This window comes from Bos taurus, chromosome 21 (assembly GCF_002263795.3).
Source record: "Bos taurus isolate L1 Dominette 01449 registration number 42190680 breed Hereford chromosome 21, ARS-UCD2.0, whole genome shotgun sequence".
NCBI classification, from domain to species: Eukaryota; Metazoa; Chordata; class Mammalia; order Artiodactyla; family Bovidae; genus Bos; species Bos taurus.
Genome location: NC_037348.1, coordinates 8766796 through 8785884, shown reverse-complemented (window position 1 = coordinate 8785884; position 19089 = coordinate 8766796). Strand labels below are relative to the sequence as shown.

General features: G+C 39.2%; 1 long non-coding RNA gene across 1 annotated transcript in view; it reads right to left on the bottom strand.

Annotated features, from left to right (window-relative positions):
- Positions 1–19089, bottom strand: part of LOC112443229 (uncharacterized) — a 30129-nt gene that overhangs the window by 7493 nt on the left and 3547 nt on the right. Inside the window, exon 2 of the long non-coding RNA XR_003031551.2 lies at positions 14705–14777. This is a non-coding gene — a long non-coding RNA (uncharacterized lncRNA). The remainder of the gene's footprint in view (positions 1–14704; positions 14778–19089) is intronic.

The following is a 19089-nucleotide window of genomic DNA, read 5'->3' as shown; positions in this document are numbered from 1 at the left end:
GTATAACAAAAAATTTAAAACAATTTAAAAACTCTGGAGCTAAAATAGTCATTTTTTTAAATTACAGATAATATAAAAAGAACTGAGTCTTGGAGCAGGCAACAAGCTTATAGAAATGCTCAATGTTTTATTTGTTTCAGAGATTATAGACACTGATGTAACAGAAAAACGTAAACTCAAAAAAGGTTGCCAAAAATTAGGGGTAACTTTTGGGGGGAAAAGTGACTGAAAAAGAACAAGGACATTTCTGGAGTGCTGATTACACAGTGTGCTCACATTTAAAAAAGTCATCATGCTCTACACTCTTGATTTGAGCAATTATATATACATTATAATTAATAATATCATATTATTTTAATTATATTATTACACTTTTGATTTGAGTGATTATATATACTATCATAATTGATAACATATAATTATTATAGTACTATAACTTTATATAATTACTACACTTTAAATAAAACTTGAAGGATAGATACACGGTTAATATATAAAAATCAATTGTTTCTCTATATACCAGCAAGTGGAATTTGAAATTAAAAATACAATAACATTTTATTAGTATCTAAAAAGTGAAATACTTAGGTATAAATCTAGCAAAATATGTACAAGATCTATATAAATAAAATTCCAAACATGATGAAAATCAAAGACACATAAATGAAGAGATATTCTATATTAATGGTTAGGAGGACTCAATATTGTCACAAAACTTAACTCAAAATAGATCACAGACCTAAATATAAAACACAAAACAATAAACCCTCTAGAAGATCACATAGGAGAAACCCTAAATAGCCTTGGACATGGTGATGACTTTCTAGTTACAGCACAAAAGGCACAATCCATGAAAGAAGTAAGTTAGAAGACGCTAAAATTTAAAATTTCTATTCTATCAAACGCGGCGCCAAGTGAATGACAAGACTAGTCACATGATGGAAAAGATGTTTGTAAAAGACATATCTGGTAAAGATGACTTTCCAAAATAGACCAAAAATCTTAAACTCAACAGTAAGAAAATAAACAACCTGGTGAAAAAAATGGGCCAAACATGTTAACAGATACTAAACCAAAGAAGATATAGAGATGTCAAATATGTATATGAAAAGATACTCTACATCATACTGTAGCCTACCAGGCTTCTCCGTCCATGGGATTTTCCAGGCAAGAGTACTGGAGTGGGTTGCCATTTCCTTCTCCAGGAGATCTTCCTGACCCAGGCAGGGATCGAACCCAGGTCTCCTGCACTGCAAGCAGATGCTTTACCCTCTGAGCCACTATGAAGCCTGTTCATACATCATCAGGAAAATGTAAATCAAAACAACAGCAGAGGACTTCCCTAGTGGCTCAGCGGTTAAGAGTCTGCCCCCCAGTGCAGGGACACTGATTTGATCCCTGCTCTGGGAAGATGCCACATGTGACGGGGCTACTAAGCCCGTGGGCCACAGCTACTGAAGCCTGCATTGCCCTAAAGCCCGTGCTCTGCCGCAGAGGAGCCACCACAAGGAGAAGCTCACACACTGCAACTAGAGAAGGCCCGCATGCAGCAATGAAGACCCAGCGCAGCCGAAGTTATATAAACTAATAATTTTTTAAAACACCTCTACACACCTAGCAGAACAGCTAGTATCCAGAACACTGACTCCACCAAATGCTGGCAAGGATGTGGGAGTGACAGGAACTTTAATTCACTTCTGGTATGATGCAAAATGGCACAACCACTTTCGAAGACGGTTTGGTGGCTTCTTACAAAACTAAACAATATACCATTCAGCAATGTGCCCACTGGTGTTTACCCAAAGGATTTGAAAACTTTGTCCAAAAAACCTGCACTGAGATATTTTTAACTTTACTCATAGTTGCCCAAACTTGCAAGCAACCAAAATATTCTTCAGTAGATGAGTAAATCAGAGAAGGCAATGGAACCCCACCCCCCCAGTACTCTTGCCTGGAGAATCCCATGGACGGAGGAGCCTGGTAGGCTGCAGCCCATGGGGTCGCTAAGGGTCGGACACGACTGAGCGACTTCACTTTCACTTTTCACTTTCATGCACTGGAGAAGGAAATGGCAACCCACTCCAGTGTTCTTGCCTGGAGAATCCCAGGGATAGGGGAGCCTGGTGGGATGAATAAATAAACTGTGGTAATTTCAGACAATGAAATATTATTCAGCACTGAAAAGATATGAGCTACTGATTTCAAACATATGATATTCTGAAAAAGGCAAAACTATGAAGACAGTAAGAAGATCATCAGTAGAAGGAAAAGGGATGAAATATTTTAGGGTAGTGAAAATATCCTATATGATACTATAATGGTAAGTATCCTTATACATGTCCTTATGCATTTGTCTAAACCCATAGAATGTGTAACACCGAGAGTGGCCCTTAATGTGAACTGTGGACTTTGGACACCTATGACGTGTCAATGTTGGTTCATCTTTTATAACAAATGTACTATTGGCGGATGCTGTAAATGGGGGAAATATATGCATATATAAGGGCATGAGAATATGGGAAATCTGCATCTTCCTCTCAATTTTGCTGTGAATGTAGAACTGCTCTAAAAAATAAAGTCTGGAAAAAAAAACCTCAATGCCTAAATACAAGATTAGAAAATTCAACCTGTTAAAGGGAACAAAAAAATTTTGATTAATCAGTCAAAAATCGTGAAAGGGACTGAAAGAACAACAGAAAGCGTACTAAGAAGATTATAAAATAGGATAACAAAAAAAAAGTGATCACAATAAATGCAGAAGAGTTAACTTTACCTTGTAACAGTAAAAATCCTTTTAGAATAAGCTAAAAAGTAAAACCCAGTTCTGTGCTGTTTACAAGAGAAGCACTAAAGGAAGATAGACATAACACAGAAACCGATGAAGATAAGTCAGGCAAACAGTAAAAACGACAACAAAAGCCAGCAAGGTCCACGTCAGACAAATCAGAAGCCTTGAAATGGTGTTTTGGTCATGTCTAACTAGGAAAATGGAAACCACTGCAAATATTTTCAGTATAGAGAATTTAATGGAGAGAACTGCCCATAGGTGTGGAGTTGCTGAGATATCACAAGGGAAGAGGGTATGGTGACACCAGGCTGAGGGGCAAAGGAAGGAAGCAGTGTTTGCAATGCCCTGTTGCTAAAACCACTGTGGGTTGGCTGGTGGAAGCTGGAGTCACCTGGAGAAGCAGCCTAGACAGGAGGCAGGAGGAAGGGGGATAAGCACCTTAACTCTTCTTTTCCTTCACACTCTTATCTTTCTCCCACTGACAAACCCATCTGAAAACCTGGGAACCTGGGAAACACAGACTCATACAGCAGCTACCATAATAAAGAGCAGAGGTGGGCAAGGAATGGATATGCGGACAAAAATGTCTAGGATGAACAAAGAATGTTGAAACGAATGTTTTAAAATAGATAAAAGGTCAGTTCAGTTCAGTTGCTCAGTCGTGTCCGACTCTTTGCGACCCTATGAACTGCAGCATGCCAGGCCTCCCTGTCCATCACCAACTCCTGGAGTTCACCCCGACTCATGTCCATCGAGTTAGTGATGCCATCCAGCCATCTCATCCTCTGTCGTCCCCTTCTCCTCCTGCCCCCAATCCCTCACAGCATCAGAGTCTGTTCCAATGAGTCAACTCTTCGCATGAGGTGGCCAAAGTACTGGAGTTTCAACTTTAGCATCATTCCTTCCAAAGAAATCCCAAGGCTGATCTTCAGAATGGACTGGATGGATCTCCTTGCAGTCCAAGGAACTCCCAAGCATCTTCTCCAGCACCACAGTTCAAAAGCGTCAATTCTTCAACGCTCAGCTTTCTTCACAGTCCAACTCTCAGAGCCACACATGACCACTGGAAAAACCATAGCCTTGACTAGACAGACCTTTGTTGGCAAAGTAGTGTCTCTGCTTTTCAATATGCTATTTAGGTTGGTCATAACTTTTCTTCGAAGGAGTAGTAAGCATCTTCTAATTTCATGGCTGCGATCACCATCTGCAGTGATTTTGGAGCCCCAAAAAATAAAGTCTGACACTGTTTCCACTGTTTCTCCATCTATTTGCCATGAAGTGATGGGACCAGATGCCATGATCTTCTTTTTCTGAATGTTGAGCTTTAAGCCAACTTTTTCACTCTCCTCTTTCACCTTCGTCAAGAGGCTTTTTAGTTCCCCTTCATTTTCTGCCATAAGGGTGGTGTCATCTGCATATCTCAGGTTATTGATATTTCTCCCAGCAATCTTGATTCCAGCTTGTGCTTCTTCCAGCCCAGCGTTTCTCATGATGTACTCTGCATATAAGTTAAATAGGCAGGGTGACAATATACAGCCTTGACGTACTCCTTTTCCTGTTTGGAACCAGTCTTTTGTTCCATGTCCAGTTCTAACCGTTGCTTCCTAACCTACATACAGGTTTCTCAAGAGGCAGGTCAGGTGGTCTGTTATTCCCATCTCTTTCAGAATTTTCCACAGTTTATTGTGATCTACACAGTCAAAATCATATAAAAATCATGAATCTCTATGCCCTGAACAGTACAGCTTTTACACATAAAGTGAAAACCTTCATTTCTAAAACAAATTAGAGAAAACTTTCGGGGGTAGAAATCTTTAGTATAAACTACTGTAAGCTTTTCTTTCACCCCCATATGGAATTATGAGCGAAGTCTGATGCCCACTAGTGCTTCTGTGGGACTGCACTCTCTCCGGGGAAACTCAGGGAGATTTTGGACTTCACATTGGGTTAACATGGTCCAGAGTCAACCAGTAAAGCCATGGGACACAGAGGAGAAAGATACATGAAAGAGATGGTCCAAGAAGTTTAAAAGAATCTGGGAGAAGTTTGGGCTTCCCTAAGCATTATATCCAACCAGTCCATTCTAAAGGCGATCAGCCCTGGGATTTCTTTGGAAGGAATGATGCTAAAGCTGAAACTCCAGTACTTTGGCCACCTCATGTGAAGAGTTGACTCATTGGAAAAGACTCTGATGCTGGGAGGGATTGGGGGCAAGAGGAGAAGGGGACGACAGAGGATGAGATGGCTGGATGGCATCACTGACTCAATGGTCGTGAGTCTCAGTGAACTTCAGGAGTTGGTGATGGACAGGCAGGCCTGGCATGCTGCGATTCATGGGGTTGCAAGGAGTCGGACACGACTGAGCGACTGATCTGATCTCATCTGATCTGATCTGAAGCATTATATGATAAAATATTCAAGGCTCTGCAGATTACACATTGTGTGTATCTCTGTGTGTGTGTGTGTGTGTGTGTGTGTGTGTGTGTGTGTTTGCATGCACGTGTAATTCTAAAAGCAGGGTGAAATGTACAGAAGGATTCACAGCAACTTTTGATGGATATTACCTTGTAGATGAGAGTAGGAATGGATGAGAGATAGATATCAGTCAGGGACCAGTTAGAAGACAGAATCATAAGTTATTTTAAAGAATGCAATATGAAAAAATTTTAACTAGGAATAAGGTTGTTAATTGAAAAGGCAGAAAAAGAACTCTGAGGTATCACAGGGGAGCAATCACAGGAAACCGCAGAAGAGGGGCCTTGTGGACCTGGGACCCATGTTTCAGGACTAGATGAATCTAAGGGGTGCCATGGCGTCTGTTCTTCATATCTGAGAAAAAACACAAACTTCATCAACTGCTTCTACAGGGGCAGGAGAAGGAACCGGATGCAAAACCCACAGGAGCAAAGGTGAAGGAGTCTGCTAAGTCTCCCTTCATCAGGCCTGCAGGCTCTATTCAGGATCCTGAGTGATAAAAACCTGACGTGAAGGCAGCTGACAGAAAAGGAATGTGTTCTGTAGAATCCTGGGCATATCCCAGGGTCACAGAGCAGGAGTATAGGCAGGTGGTAACGTACAATTAAACCAAAGAAGAGTTTTCTATTTGAATATAATCACATGAACTATAGTACTAGTTATGTGTAAAGAAATTTATTTCCAATATCATTATTGACCCCTGCTTTTCACAGATGTAAGCTGTCTTATCTACAATTTACTCTTATTCGAATTAGCCAAATTAGCACAATCTTTCTGGGCTTCCCTGGTGGCTCAGATGGTAAAGAATCCGCCTGCAATGCAGTAGACCTGGGTTTAATCCCTGGGTTGGGAAGATCCCTTGGAGAAGGGAATGGCTACGTACTCCAGTATTCTTGCCTGGAGAATTCCAGGGACAGAGGAGCCTGGAGTGTTACAGTCCATAGCGTTGCAAAGAGTTGGATGTGACTGAGCGACTCACACTTTCACTTTTGTTCTCGTTTCATTACAATCTTTCCAGTGAAAACCACTTTTCATGTCGTTTCTGAAAATTGTTTATGCCACCACTGAACCTGGCACCCCACTCCAGTACTCTTGCCTGGAAAATCCCGTGGATGGAGGAGCCTGGTAGGCTGCAGTCCATGGGGTCGCTGAGAGTCAGACATGACTGAGCGACTTCACTTTCACTTTTCACTTTCATGCATTGGAGAAGGAAGTGGCAACCCACTCCAGTGTTCTTGCCTGGAGAATCCCAGGGACGGGGGAGCCTGGTGGGCTGCCGTCCATGAGGTCACACAGAGTCGGACACGACTGAAGTGACTTAGCAGCAGCAGCAAACCTTTAAAAGCATTCTTTGCTTTTTTTTTAACAAAAACCCCAGCCCACCTTGAAAACTCCCTACTCCAAAACATGGATTCAACTTTCTCTAAGCAGCCCAGATAAGGCATAGTGAGAAGAGCACTAGAGCCCAAACCTGGGGTTAGGGGTGTAAATCACATTATTTATTGCGAGCACAGATGATGTTTTCCCATATGGTGACAGAGATGGAAAATATAGAGCTTAAACTAGGATTTTAAATTTACTGTTAACACTTTTGTATTATGTGCTTAATTGAATTTTTAATTCTCTACCTAAACTATTCTAAATTGATAAGCCATGTAATATACCTTTAAATAAAATATTAATTAAAACAAATATAAACATTTATTCATTTCTCCAACAATAAAGTATCTCTAAAACTTGTCAATGCAGAATTGTGATATATAAGACTTGCCACTAAACTCTTTTGTGACAATTTTTACATATATCTCTTAACACTTTATGGTGAAATTAGTTCATTTTGCATTGTTTGTAACAATTTGGATTCCAATGAACTTGTAAAAGATACAGGTCTATTGTATACTTTAACCCAGTTACTTAAGCTTATTTTAACCCAAACTATTGATCTACTAAAGATGGATAGTTCTTATTTTATAATGACATTCATTCATCTTGTGTTCATTTGACAAATATTTAATATATTTATTAATATATTGGTGATATAGTGATGTATGGTTGGATAGACAAATGGATAGGAAAGAAAATACATAAATCCCTATCCTTGAGAATTTAAATTAAATTCTGTTTTGGAGACAGATAGGAAAAAACAGTAAAATAAATAGCATGTTAGAAAACAACTGCACAAGGACCTACTGTACCACACAGGGAACTCAGCTCAATATTATGTAACAACCAAATAGGAAAAGAATTTGAAAAAAATAAATATATGTAGAAGTGGATCACTTCACTGTACACTTGAGACTAACACAGCATTGTTAATCAACTATACTCCAATATACAATTCAAAGTTTTTTTAAAAAAGAATACAGTAAATGCAATAGAGGGAAAATGAAGAGAAATAAGGAGGTATGAACTATTAAGGATGGGATAAGCAACCTAGAGAGCATATTAAAAAGCAGAGACATTACTTTGCCAACAAAGGTCCGTCTAGTCAAGGCTATGGTTTTTCCAGTGGTCAAGTATGGATGTGAGAGTTGGACTATAAAGAAAGCTGAGCACCGAAAAATTGATGCTTTTGAACTGTGGTGTTGGAGAAGACGCTTGAGAGTCCCTTGGACTACAAGGAGATCCAACTAGTCCATCCTAAAAGAGATCAGTCCTAGGTGTTCATTGGAAGGACTGGTGCTGAAGGTTAAACTCCAATACTTTGGCCACCTGATGCAAAGAGCTGACTCATTGGAAAAGACCCTGATGCTGGGAAAGATTGAAGGTGGGAGGAGAAGGGGATGACAGAGGATGAGATGGTTGGATGGCATCACTGACTCAATGGACATGAGCTTGGGTGGACTCCGGGAGTTGGTGATGCACAGGAAGGCCTGATGTGCTGTATAGTCCATGGGGTCGCAAAGAGTCAGACACAACTCAGCAACTGAACTGAACTGAAGTTAATATTTTAGATAAAATGACAAGGAAAAATCTCTCTGAAAAGGTGAGTGGAGATCTGAATATAGTGAAGATGGTATCCATGAGGATACCTAAGGAAAGAGAACATTCCAGGCAAAGGCAACAACATCTGAAAAGGCCCTGGGGTCAGCATGCCTGATGTGAGAGAAGATTTGAGTTCTTCCTCTCAACTCTAAACCATGACTTCCTGGACTCACAATGATAGCTTTTTCCCTTAAGTTGTTAATTTGTAGAGAATGTTACGTGTAAAATTCACACTGAACACACACTCACACCAAATTTGTTTCATTTTGTGTCTTATTATATAAGTACATTTTTTGGTATTTTTGTCAGTTCTAACAATAAAGAGGTTATAATTTTTTTAATGTAATGTTACAGTTAAAAACAAAAGTAATGACTAAAACAGTTTGAAATGTAATTGTATTTTAATATTATTGTTAGGAATTCATCTTTAAATGAATAAAAATTATAACTTTCATTTTCAAAAGATGTTAATTATTTCAAATGGGAATTTTAAAATAAGTTGATTGTGTTTACACTTTATGTCAATGTAAGGTTAATATTTTCAATTAAATGTTTTAATTGGTTGCTCATATGTTAATCTTTCAACAGGCACAATTATTTTCAAGAACTTGAGACCTCCAAATACTATCTTAAATTCAATTAGTTTATAATGTATTTGAATAAATTATAGTTTTAAGGACAGCTCTTTTGAGAGGCTAAATAAGATTAAGTTAAACAATTAAAATTCTGCTCCCTACATACCTAGTATGAATAAAAAATTATTTCACTAATTTTTATTATTATAAAATACTTCATGTATCCTAAAATAAATAATATAAAGGTATAAGGTGCAAAAATAATTGTAAAATACTCAAGTCTTCCACAAAGGTTAATAGAGCATTAGCAATAATTTTGAACTTTCCTCTCTGTACCAACTCCCCTCTCCCTTTTTCATCACCTCCTAGGAGTAACTAATCTTCTAAAATTTATATACATTATTTCTTGTTTTCTGTCATAATCCATGAATCCCTTAATGATATATTATTTATACTTCATATGCCTTTGAGCTTCATATAAGAAGTATTATGTTTTTTGGTTTTTATTGTAACTTGCTTTTTTCATTTAATACCATCATGAGACTTATCCCTTTTGAGATATATAGAGCTGTACTCAACTCAGTTTCATTACTGCATAGGATTCTATTATGTGAATATACCACAATCCAGTCATCTTCCTATCAATGGACTTTTCTTGTTGTTAAAACTTTGCTATTAGAAATATTGCTGCTATGAACACTCCTGAACACATCTCAGTGCATCGGGTATATCCCTAGGAATGGGTTGTAGACTAGTATATGCATTTTCAATTTTTTTAAAAATGAAAAATTATTTTACAAAATGCTTGCATGAATTTACATTCTAACCAGTAAGGTATATTATGGTTATTTGATTTTTTTTAAAGAAACATTTTATCAGAATTACTGACTTTGCCCTTATTTGTACTGATAAACTTTGTCTCAATGATTTTAGAAGGCTTTTCTAAACATATTTTTTATATTGACCCTTTGAAAGTTATGTTCTTTGTAATTAGCTTCTTCTAGTATACATCTTATAGTGTAATGAATAGACTTTTTCAAAATTTCAGTTCAGTTCAGTTCAGTTGCTCAGTTGTGTCCGACTCTTTGTGACCCCATGAACTGCAGCAGCCAGGCCTCCCTGTCCATCACCAACTCCCAGAGTTCACTCAAACTCATGTCCATCGAGTCGGTGATGCCATCCAGCCATCTCATCCTCTGTCATCCCCTTCTCCTCCTGTCCGCAATCCCTCCCAGCATCAGGGTCTTTTCCAATGAGTCAGCTCTTCGCATGATGTGGCCAAAGTATTGGAGTTTCGGCTTCAGCATCAGTCCTTCCGATGAACACCCAGGACTGATCTCCTTTAGGATGGACTGGTTGGATCTCCTTGCAGTCCAAGGGACTCTCAAGAGTCTTCTCCAACACCATGATTCAAAAGCATCAATTCTTCAGTGCTTAGCTTTCTTCACAGTCCAACTATCACAGCCATACATGACCACTGGAAAAACCATAGCCTTGAGTAGACAGACCTTTGTTGGCAAAGTAATGTCTCTGCTTTTCAATATACTATTTAGGTTGGTCATAACTTTCCTTCCAAGGAGTAAGCGTCTTTTAATTTCATGGCTGCAATCACCATCTGCAGTGATTTTGGAACCCAAAAAGATAAAGTCTGACACTGTTTCCCCATCTATTTCCCATGAAATGATGGGACCAGATGCCATGATCTTTGTTTTCTGAATGTTGAGCTTTAAGCCAACTTTTTCACTCTCCTCTTTCACCTTCATCAAGAGGCTTTTTAGTTCCTCTTCACTTTCTGCCATAAGGGTGGTGTCATCTGCATATCTGAGGTTATTGATATTTCTCCCAGCAATCTTGATTCCGGCTTGTGCTTCTTCCAGCCCAGCGTTTCTCATGATGTACTCTGCATATTAGTTAAATAGGCAGGGTGACAATATACAGCCTTGATGTACTCCTTTTCCTATTTGGAACCAGTCTGTTGTCCCATGTCCAGTTCTAACTGTTGCTTCCTGACCTGCATATAGGTTTCTCAAGAGGCAGGTCAAGAGGTCTGGTATTCCCATCTCTTTCAGAATTTTCCACAGTTTATTGTGATCCACACAGTCAAAGGCTTTGGCATAGTCAATAAAGCAGAAATAGATGTTTTTCTGGAACCTTCTTGCTTTTCAAAATTTAATACACTTTAATTACTCTCTTTAATTCCCTTATTTCCTTGGTTTTATTTAAGAGATCCTTTTCTATACATATAGATTTGACTATATGGACCTTTGTCAGCAAAGTGATGTCTCTGCTTTTAAATATACTGTCTAGTTTTGTCACAGCTCTTCTTCCAAAGAGCAAGAGTCTTTTAATTTCATGGCTGCAGTCACTGTCCAAATGACTTTGGAGCCCAAGAAAATAAAATCTGTCACTGCTTCCATTTTTCCCCTTTTATTTTCCACAAAGTGTTAGGACTAGATGTCAAGATCTTAGTTGCTTGAATGTTGAGTTTTAAACCAGCTTTCTCACTCTCCTCATTCACCCTCATCAAGAGACTCTTTAGTTCCTCTTTGCTTTCTGCCATTATCTGCATATCTGCATATTGTATCATCTGCATATCTGAGGTTGTTGATATTTCTCCTGGCAATCTTGGTCCCAGTTTGTGCTTCATCCAGCCCTGCATTTTGCTTGATGTACTCTGTACAGAAGTTAAATAAGCAGGATGACAATATACAGCCTTGACATAACTCCTTTCCCAATTTTGAACACTCAATTTTTCCATGTAAGGTTCAACTGTTGCTTTTTGACCCACTTATGGGTCTCTCAGGAGGCAGGTCAGGTGGTCTGGTATTCCCATCTCTTTAAGAATTGTCCACAGTTTGTTGTGATCCACATAGTCAAAGGCTTTTGCCTAGTCCATGAAGCAAAAGTAGATGCTTTTCTGGAATCTCCTTACATTTTTGATACTTACTGCCTGAAGAGAGTTTCTAATTCAACAAGCAGGGACAAGGAACCCACAAGAAAGCAAGCAAACTTCCTAATTCAATGAGACACAATCAGCTGTCTGGGGGGCAACCAGGTGGCCAGAGTCTGTAGAACAGAGGGGCAGAGAGAAGACGAGAGGGCAGGGGCAGAGCTGCGGTGTGAAGAGGCCCTCCCAGAAGGGTCAGCTGTGTATGCATCGGTGCACGTTTGTGAAGAAACTGCTTAAAGTGGCAGGAAAAGTCACCTGGCAGAATGAGAGGTAACAGGGGTCTGTACCCATGCAAGACTGGAAATAATGCCTGTTCCCAGTGGCCAGACTGGAAAAGCTCACAGTCCTTAAGGCATGGGGTAGAGTACTCAGAGGGCTTTGCATGTGGGAATGATTAGCCATAGACTGACCATTACCCTTCTCACAAAGCCTAAAACTGTGAGATGTGAAGAAGTCAAATTCTTTCCAATTATCTTAACTTTATCCCAGAACAGAATTCAAGAAGATCCATGGGGATACAAAAATATACAACATCCATAAAAGATAAAATTCACACTGCCTGGCATCTAATTAAAACTGCCAGGCATGCAGAGAAGCAGAAAAATATAACCTATAATAAAGAAATATTCAACAGAAACCAACCCAGAACTAACACGGATGTTACAGTCAGAAAAAAGCACACTAAAACATTTATTATAGCTGTACTCCATATGTTCAGAAAATTACAGAGACAGAAGATATAAAGAAGAAGACCCAAATAAAAGGTTGAGATAAAAACTACAATGTGTGAGCTAAAAATTAAAAAGTAAAACACTAGATGGGATTAATGGCAGGTTAGACATTGAAGAAAATTTAGTGAACTTAGAGACATAACAAAAGAAACTAAAATGAGACACAGAAAGACTCAAAAACAAACAGAGCTTCAGGGAGTTGCAGGACAACTTCAATCAGCCTAGTATACAAGCAACTGTAGTGCCTGAGGGATAGGGGGATAAGCAGAAAAACATTTTAAAAGAATAATGGCTAAAAATTTCCCAAATGTGATGTATACTCTAAATTCACCCATCTAAGAACTCAATACATCTCACATCATAATCAACTCCTCAAAAACAGTGACAGAGAGAAAATGTGTAAAGCAAGCAGAAGGAAACGTCTGCATATTTCTCCAAGGAAACAATGTGAAAAACAAGGCAGTGGAGTAATATTTTTAAAGTAGTCAAAGAAACAACTGCCAACCTAGAGTTCTATAACCTATGAAAATGGCTTTCAAAAGCTGAAGATAACCAGAGGGGAAATGTTGTCGGGGATGGGGGATAAATCAGGAGTTTGAGAGGAACACACACACACCACTATATATAAGTAGTAGTAGACAGCAACAGCTTACTGTATAGCACAGAAAGCAACTCAGTACTCTGTGGCAAGCCACATGAGAAAGGAATCTAAACACGAATGACTGTGTGTCCTCATACAGCTGAATCACTTTGCCATACGCTTGAAACTACCACAACACTGAAAATCAACTGTACTCCAATCAGATGTTTAAATAACCAAAGTTGAAATAGAAACTTTCTCTGGCTTACAAAGGCTAAAAAAGTTTATGAGCAGTGACCAAATGAAGTTCCCTCAAAGCAGAGAGAAAGTGATACCTGATAGAATGAGGGTCTACACAAAGGAATGAAGAAATGGACTGCCTGGATAAATAGATGAGTGATTTCCACTGTTAATAGGTAGCTGATTATTTAAAACAAAACTGATAACAGTGTAGCTTACTAGCTTACTGTTTATAACAGATAAAAAAGCAAAATGCATCACGATAATAGAACAAAGGCTGCAGGGAGAGACATGAAAGTATACTAACATGAGGTTGTTTATTTTATGAATTGGTGAAACAGCACTTTGAAGTAGACTGTGGTAAGTAAAGATATACTCTATAAAACCACTGGGCTTCCCTGGTAGCTCAGCTGGTAAAACTCTATAAAATCATTAAGCCAACAAAGTGGATTAAAAATAAAATCATACTGGATTCCATTAATTTGTATTTATCCCTTTATTTTCTGCTTTAATTTTACACTGACACTAAGCGGGGGGGGGTGTATCAATCTAAATTTTTAAGATAAATATTAAATAACTATGACTGAAAAAATTATATAAGAAAGTTACAAATGATCCCCTGGTGGCTCAGACGGCAAAACGTCTGCCCGTGATGCGGGAGACCTGGTTTCGATCCCTGGGTTAGGAATATCCCCTGGAGAAGGATATTTGCCTAGAAAATTCGATAGATGGAGGAGCCTGGTGGGCCCCAGTCCATTGGGTCACAAAGAGTTGGACACGACTGAGTGACTTCACAACAATGAGTTAACAACCATAAAAGCATCTGACCAAGGTAAAAAATTAAAATCTTGGAGACATTAAAATCTTTTATTTAAAGACAGAAAACATCTAAATGTATAACTTGCAGAAATGAGAAAACTTATTTTCTTTTCAGTAACTGTTGAAATTCCTCTGATGTACTAAAAAGTATTGCTATATAATCACTTGCTGTCCATGTAATGCTATCTTTTTGAGTTGAATCATAAATGCCAGAACTTCCTAAGAACCAGTCACTAATTGAATTCTATTTTTAATAACTGTGGATCTGAAAGGAAACGCATAAGCAATACCACCATTGACAGATAATGTAAATTATCTGGTAGCTCATCACAAAATTGCTATTTTCTGAGTTAAAAATCTTTCCTTGGAGAGAGGTTTGCAAGTTTTTTTTCAGTCAGTGTAAAAGTATTTTGGTTTTAGCACATATGACTATCTGTGTTGTATGTGATGAAAGACTAGTGATAAGACATAAAAAGAAAAAGATAACTATTAAAAATTCTATTTTCAGAATAATGTGACTTTAGTAATTAATGGGGAACATTAACTACATAGCATACTTACCTTAAATTACACTAAAATTATCAGCAGTTTTCTTTAAAAGTAGAGACAGCCAACAAGAAAATGCGGTAGAAATCTAGGAAAAGAAAACTTTCAGTTCATATTAAACAATAAGTTTGCACTTCTAATAGGAAGCTGTAGGAATAAATATCATCTTTTGAAAAACAGGATTAAGAAGACTTTTTGGAAAGTCTTGCCTTTCTAATCACTCATCAAAAATAACTTTCTTGATTCTTAGTTTTCTCTCCAATTTATTTTCAACTCACAGAAAGTTACGTTTTTTTCCCCCATTATTTCATCATAGAGTGAAAAGTGCCATTACTGATTGAACTGTGAAAACTGGTTCTTATCCCAACATAGGGGTGTGTTGACCATACAATTTATCATCCAAACCAGGACTGACTTGATATTGAAAGGGCACCATACTAACAGAATCAGTAGGACTGTCCTCCTCCAGGACTGTTCCGGGAACAGTAAGGTGGATGATCTCATGTCCATGTGAAGGTTTTGATGGGCAGCCCCTTTTCTACCTGTTACATCGCATTGCCACCAGTGTCCCCTTATACCTCAGGTTCTAGGAATTCTGACCTACTTCTGGTTTCTAAACTATGCCGTCTTGCTTCACACCATTAAGGCTTTGCATATTCAAGCCCTCTGAATAGTTCAGAATTTAACATTCAGTACTTCAGCAATTCCTATGAAGCTTTTAACCCTGCTTAGATGGCGTCTCTTAGGAAAGGCTGAGGCTAATGTCCCTCCAGGGTTGACCAGTCTCTTAATTAAGAGTCAATCACAAGACATACAGACGAGCAACAGGCACATGAAAAGATGCTCAACATGACTGATTAGAGAAATGCAAATCAAACCTCAATGAGGTACCACCTCACACAAATCAAAATGATCATCATTAAAAAAATCTATAAATAAAGAATGCGGGAGAGGATGTGAGACTAGGGAATCCTCCTGCATTGTTGGTGGGAATGTAAACTGGTCCAGTCACTGTGCAGAATTCTGCTGTTGTTCAGTCCCTAAGTCGTGTCCAGCTTTTTGTGATCCCCTGGACTGCAGCACGCCAGGCTCCCCTGTGCTTCACTGTCTCCTGGAATTTGTTCACTTTCATGTCCATTGAATCAGTGACGCTGTATAACCATCTCATCCTCTGTGCCCCCTTCTCCTTTTGCCTTCAATCTTCCCCAGCATGAGGGTCTTTTCCAATGAGTTTGCTCTGCATATCAGGTGGCCAAAGTTTTAGAATTTCAGCTTCAGCATCAGTCCTTCCAATGAAAATTCAGGAGAATAGTATAGAGGATCCTCAAAAAACTAAATATAGAGTTGCTATATGATCCAACAACCCCACTCCCGAGCATACATCAAGACAAAACTACAATTCAAAAAGATACATGAACCCCAATGTTCATAGTAGCACTATTCACAGTTAAGCCAAAACATGGAAACAACCTAAATGTCCATCAATAGATAAATGGATGAAGATGTTATCCACGTACACACACACACAATTGAATACTCATTTCAGTTCAGTCACTCAGTCATGTCTGACTCTCTGTGACCCCACAGACTGCAGCATGCCAGGACTCCCTATGCATCACCAACACCCGGAGTTTGCTTAAACTCATGTCCATCGAGTTGATGATGCCATCAAACCATCTCATCCTCTGTTGTCCCCTTCTCCTTCTGCCTTTAATCTTTCCCAGCATCAGGGTCTTTTCCAATGAGTCAGTTCTGTGCATCAGGTGGCCAAAGTACTGGAGTTTCAGCTTCAGCATCAGTCCTTCCAGTGAATATTCAGGTCTGATTTCCTTTAGGATTGGCTGGTGTGATCTCTTTGCAGTCCAAGGGACTCTCAAGAGTCTTCTCCAACATCACAGTCCAAAAGCATCAATTCTTTGGTGCACAGATTTCTTTATAGTCCAACTCTTACATCCGTACGTGACTACTGGAAAATCCATAGCTTTGACAATATGGACCTTTGTCAGCAAAGTAATGTCTCTGCTTTTTAATATGCTTTCTAGGTTGGTCATAGCTTTTCTTCCAAGAGGCAAGCATCTTTTAATTTCATGGCTGCAGTCACCATCTGCAGTGATTTGGGAGCCCAAGAAAATGAAGTTTCTCACTGTTTCCATTGTTTCCCCATCTATTTGCCATGAAGTTATGGGACCAGATGTCATGATCTTAGTTTTCTGAATGTTGAGTTTTAACCCAGCTTTTTCACTCTCCTCTTTCACTTTTGTCAAGAGGCTCTTCAGTTCCTCTTCTCTTTCTGTCATAAGGATGGTGTCATCTGCATATCTGAGGTTATTGATATTTCTCCCTGAATCTTGATTCCAGCTTATATTTCATCCAGCCCAGCATTTTGCATGATGTACTCTACATATAAGTCAAATAAGCAGGGTGACAATATACAACCTTGACGTACTCCTTTCCCAATTTGGAACCAGTCTGTTTTTCCATGTCCAGTTCTAACTGTTGCTTCTTGACTTGCATTTAGATTTCTTATGAGGCAGATAAGGTGGTTTGGTATTCCCATCCCTTGAAGAATTTTCAACAGTTTTTTGTGATCCACACAGTCAAAGTCTTTGGTGTAATCAATAAAAAAAGAAGTAGATGTTTTTCTGGAATTTTCTTGCTTTATCTATGATCCAGTGGATGTTGACGATTTGATCTCTGGTTCCTCTGCCTTGTCTAAGTCCAGCTTGAACATCTGGAAATTCTCAGTTCATATACTGTTGAAGCCCAGTTTAGAGAATTTTGAGCATTACTTTGCTCACGTGTGAGGTAAGTACAATTGTGAGGTAGTTTGAACATTCTTTGGCATTGCCTTTCTTTGGGATTGCAACAAAAACTGACCTTTTCTAGTCCTATGGCCACTGCTGAGTTTTCCAAATTTGCTGGCATATTGAGTGCAGCACTTTCACAGCATCATCTTTCAGGATTTGAAATAGCTCCACTGGAATTCAATCGCCTCCATTAGCTTTGTTTGTAGTGATGCTTCCTAAGGCCCACTTGACTTCACATTCCAGGATGTCTGGCTTTAAGTGAGTGATCACACCACTGTGGTTATCTGGGTCATGAAGATCTTTTTTGTATAGTTTTCCATCATTAAAAAATGAAATAATGTCATTTGCAACCACATGGATGGACTTAGAGATGACCATACTAAGTGACGGAAGTCAGAAAGAGACAGGAAACAGCATATGATACCACTTATATGTGGAATCCAAAGTATGATGCAAATGAACTTACCTATGAAACAGAAACAGACGCGCAGGTACAGGGAGCAGACGTGTGGCTGCCAAGGGGGATGCGGGGAGGGCTGGACTAGGAGTTTGGGATTAGCAGATGCAAACTAGTATACATGGAATGGATAAACAAGGTCTTACTGTACAGCACAGGGAACTATACACAATATCCTGTGATAAACCATTTTGTAAAAGAATATGGCTTCCCAGGTGGTGCAGTGGTAAAGAATCCCCCTGCCAAGACAGGAGACATAGGAAATTCGGGTTTAATCCCTGAATCCGGAAGATACCCTGGAGGAGGAAATGGCAACCCATTCCAGTATGCTTGCCTGGATAATCCCATGAAAAGAGAAGCCTTGTGGACATAGTCCATGGGGTTGCAAAGAGTTGGAGATGATTGACTGAGTGAGAGTGAGATACATATGTGTGTGTGTGTGTGTGTGTGTGTGTGTGTGTATACACACATATATATAGGGCTTCCCTAGTGGCTCAACTGGTAAAGAATCTGTTTGCAATGCAGGAGACCTGGGTTCGATCCCTGGGTTGGGAAGATCCCCTGGAGAAGGGAATGGCTACCCACTCCAGTATTCTGGCCTGGAGAATTCCATGGACTGTATAGTCCATGGGGTTGCAAAGAGTCAGACTTGATTGACTGACTTTCACTTCCAGCTTCACTTTTCATATATATATATACATATATATGTGTGTGTGTGTGTGTATATATATATATCTGGGAGAAGGCAATGTCACCCCACTCCAGTACTCTTGCCTGGAGGGTCCCATGGACAGAGGAGCCTGGTGGACTGCAGTCCATGGGGTCGCTAGGAGTCAGCCACAACTGTGTAACTTTCAAGTAGACAACCTGAGTGACTTCACTTTCACTTTTCACTTTCATGCATCAGAGAAGGAAATGGCAAGCCACTCCAGTGTTCTTGCCTGGAGAATCCCAGGGATGGGGGAGCCTGGTGGGCTGCCATCTCTGGGGTCGCACAGAGTCGGACACGACTGAAGCAACTTAGCAACAGCATATATATGTCTGAATCACTTTACAGCACGGCAAAAATTAACATAACATTGTAAATCAACTCTACTTTCATAAAAGAAGTTTAAAAACAGTATCACTTAGCATCT